Here is a 4,427-nt window from a genome sequence, read left to right on the forward strand (position 1 = left end):
TTTCTGTCCATGTCCCTCTTCTCTCTTTCGGCTCCACCCCTTATCTATTGATCTTCCCTCACCCCCTTCTCCCCTCCTATGTCAGTGTTCCCCCGTCTTTCTCCCCCACCCCTTTGCTATCTCAACCCCCATTTCTCCCCTCTTCCTTGGTAGGTCAATCTCCCCTCTTACCCCTCAGCCCTTCTCAGACAATGTCCCCCTATCTCCCCCACCCCTTCTCAATCTCCGCTTGCTGACAGCGATGCCCTAATCATCAGGAGCCTGGCTGCAGGACGGACAGCCTTCCCCGTACTTGCCCCTTGGCAGCTGACTGTCCACCCACCCAACTCCAGTTCTGTTGCTTCATTCTCGGTGATCAGGAACTGGTGTGAAAGTTTGGGGAGGGCAGCTGAGATGATTCCACTGGAGAAGGGTAGGTGGGTGAGAAGAAGCCTTGCTTTACCCACTGATCAGCTCACAGTGGTGGGGGAACAGCGTTAGCAGCTCTTCCTCCCGGACAGCAGCTTAAACAGTGGCTATGGGAAACAGCAGTGGCGCTCCTATTCCTCCCCCTGCCTGCCCATCCATCCTTCTGCCCCCTTCTTCCTGCTGTTTGGAAGTGGGGGTTGTTGCAGCTTTCTGCTTTATTCCCAGAAGCACATAGGCTTTCCTGGCTCTGGCTTTCCAGGCTCCAGCTCCTCTCATCTGGGCAACTGTTTGCAGGCTTTATAACTCCCCTGTCATGTTTTTAAATGGGGGGGGGGAGGCCATGAGGGGGCAGTGGGGATGCTGGGAGCTGGGCCGGCTGCAGGGGGGGCAGCGGCATTGGGGTAGCAGTTGCACCTTCTCCTCCCACCCCACCCAGCTTACGTGCTGACGATGCCTATCTACAGCGGCTGCACCGCTAGAAGCGCCATCTGCCAGTGCACAAACAACGCTCCTCTGTTTGGGGGAAGTTAACCCCCCTCCATTTTTTTCCTGTGTTCTGGATTTTTCTGCAAAGGTGGGGATGGGGAATCCCCCAAGTCTGGAGAAAAATCTCTTTTTTCTCAACGTGGGCCCAAATTGCAGGTTTAGGTATCCGCAGATCAGCCCACACTTGAGAAACAGATATATAGATATAACTTAAAGTGCCCTATTCTGACATCCCTCCCTCATTTTTCTCTCGCATATCTCATCTGTTTATACTAAGCAAGCAAGCGGGGTGTGCTACTGCAGAGGAGAAGCTAAGCAGGTCCGGGCTTGAGCAGTGCCTGGATGGGAGATTGGGGGTGGGTGGGCAGCTAAACCATTTGGAGATTTCTGAAAAAGGAAAGGCAAGCTGGAATAGGCATAATTAGGACCAGCACTGTGGGGTCTGAATTGTCTTGCAAAACCAGGCTAGGGTGCCTGTGTGGAGATTCCACAGTGGACGCTTGCTGGCCTCTGGGGCTAAACCTGGATTTGGGGTAGGTGGGTGTCACACTTTGCATGCACAGGATTAGGCATTGGTCTCTGGGTGGCGCCATTGGCTAACCACACAGGAAATAGTAGTGTACTGTTGCTGGAATATAAAAGAAATTGTGTAAGAGCATTTGTATACACACACTCCTCCTGCTCAGGTGAGTGGATGGATGGTTAACTTAGGGCTGCCAGCTCTGGGTTGGGAAATACCTGGAAATTTTGGGGTGGAACCTGAGGAGGGCAGGGTTTGGGAAGGGGAGGGACTTCAATGCCATAGAGTCCAATGGCCAAAGAGGCCATATTCTCCAGGTGAACTGATCTCTATTGGCTGGAGATCAGTTGTAATAGCACTATTATTATCTCAGCACTACCTGGAGGTTGGCAACCCTAGGTTAACTCCATATAAGAAAGGTCAGAATCTAGACTTGGTTAGAAGCCCCTGTTCACCAAGAAACATGAATGATAACGATAGGATTATTTGCCAATACAGTTTTGCTGCTGCAAGAATTGTGATAGCTAAAGTTTGGAAACAAGCGAATAAACCTTCAATTAATAGCTGGAGAGAGAAATTGAGGATAGCCAAATTAACAGAGTTCCTACATGGGAAAGATATGGAAGAGTTTAAACAAACATGGTCAAAGGCCGCCTCATATTGGGTTAAGCTGGCAAAAATGGATTTTATGGTTATAATTAACGAGTTATAGAAATTAGAGTAATTTTATACCTTTGTATCTTTAAATATTATAAACTGATTAGACACTTCTTCGGAAGTCGAGTGAAGGGTCACTGTTATAGGTGGGTGGAGGGGGAAGGGGTATCTTTTTTGAATATTAGAATTTTATAATTAAGATTTTAATAAGGTATATTGATACCCTTCTGATTCTGTACTTAGTATTTTATTTTACTTATTGATAATTTCTTTGTATTGTTTTTTGTTTATTTTATTTTATTTTAGTCTTTTCTTGTTAAAAAATTCAATAAAAATTTATTAAAAAAAAAAAAAAGCCCCTGTTCATCCTAACCTCTGACGAGTGTGGAGGGCTGTCTGTAGTTTTGGGAATGAACTCCACACACGCTCAGCAACTAGGGTTGCCAACCTCCAGATACTAACCAGAGATGTCCTATTACAACTCCAGACAATGGAAATCAGTTCACACTGGAGAAAAGGGCTAGTTTGGCAATTGGACTCTATGGCATTGTAGTCCCTCCCCTCCCCAAACCCCACCCTCCTTGGGCTCCACCCCAAAAACCTCCCGCCAGTGGCGAAGAGGGACCTGGCAACCCTATCATCGACATCCTCATCTTTAGTATTATTTTCACATAGGAATGCTCAGCCTGAACAGAACAGGTACCGAGGCCCAATCCAGAATGACCCATAGTTTAAATTAAGCCTAGGCTCACCATGGAAGGAATAAACAGACCCCAAAGGGGTAAAGTATGTCGAAAGAAATATCTAAGGAGTAACCAATATATATATGTGCGCTTCTTTGTGTGTGCCAAAAGGGTTTCCACATTCCCCCCCCCCCCCCCATGAAGCGATCCTTTGGTTTAATAGCTGTGGGACAGTTAGAAATGCAACAGGCAATGTTGCTGCAGACCCATACCAGGAAAATAGCCTCATCTGTTGAATTTCTGCCTGTTGCATAACAATTAACCCTACTGGATCTGCTCCTCTGACACATCAAACACAACCTTTCATTTCCAACAGTGGCCAACTCAGAGCACTTGGATGAGTCCCAAAGCGGCACCCCCAAAGAGAGACCGCCTCTGAAAATGGAAGTTCAGTTCTTAGCTATCATGGCCTCTAGTCACTTGAGAGCCGAGTCCCATGAATGTCTAATTCTTTTTTTTTTTTAAAGCCACCCCAAGCTTATTAGCGGCCATCGCCACACAACACGTGGCAACGAATTATAACACAAGAATACAAAAAGAGCTTTGCTGGATGAAACCGAAGGCCCAACTGGACCAGCACCCTGTCGACAACAGTGGTCAATCAGAGGCATCTGGGAAGCACACAGGCAGGGCCTGAAGACTTCGATCCTCCCCCTCTGTCGCCTCTCCCACGCAGCGATTGGCTTTTAGCGATATACTGCTTCTGAACATGGAGGTTCAACGGATAGATTTGTCATTCACGCTTCCCCCCCAGCCCCTTTAAATGTCATCTAAGCCAATGAACTGAACACACGCAAATAAGACAAGTTGTGCTGGATCAGACCAAAGGCCCTTCTAGTCCAGGATCCCGTTTCCAAAACGGGCCAGGGAGGCGCTTCCGGGAAACCCATGCCCGGCCATAAAGCAACAGCCTTTTCTCCGCTGTTACTCCTTAACAACCGATCTTCCCCAGTCATCTTCCCTTTACCCCCAGCGAGCTGGGTACTCATTTTACCGACCTCGGAAGGATGGAAGGCTGAGTCAACCTTGAGCGAACAAGTCTTACTTACAAAAAAACAAAAAAAATCCTAATATCCAGCTGGTACCTTTCTGCCCGTAATGTATACCCATTATTGCGAGTCCTAGCCTCTGCTGCCCACAGGAACAGCTCCCTGCCCTCCTCTAAGTGACAGCCCTTCAAATACTTAAAGAGAGCGATCCTGTCCTCCCTCAACCTCCTCTTCTCCAGACTTAATAGTCTCAAGTCCTTCAGCCGGAACGCAGGGCTTCTTGGTCTCCAGGCCCCTGATCATCCTCGTCGCTCTTCTCTGCGCCAGCTCAACTCTGTTCCCGTCCCTTTTGAGGCGAGGCCTCCAGAACTGCACACAGGACTCCAGGCGCAGCCTAACCAACGCAATATACAGCGGGACTGTGACACCTTGCGATTGCAATGTTATGCCTCTGCCGATACACCCCAAGATCACATTAGCCTTTTTTTGTTGCCGCACCACACTGCAGGCTCATATTTAACTTACAGTCCACCCACACCCCAATATCCTGTTTGCACACACTGCTACCCAGAAGCGTATCCCCCTCCCAGTATGCTTGTTCTTGATTTCGGTTACCTTTCTACA

The sequence above is a fragment of the Euleptes europaea genome, chromosome 14 (genome assembly GCF_029931775.1).
Source record: "Euleptes europaea isolate rEulEur1 chromosome 14, rEulEur1.hap1, whole genome shotgun sequence".
NCBI lineage: Eukaryota > Metazoa > Chordata > Lepidosauria > Squamata > Sphaerodactylidae > Euleptes > Euleptes europaea.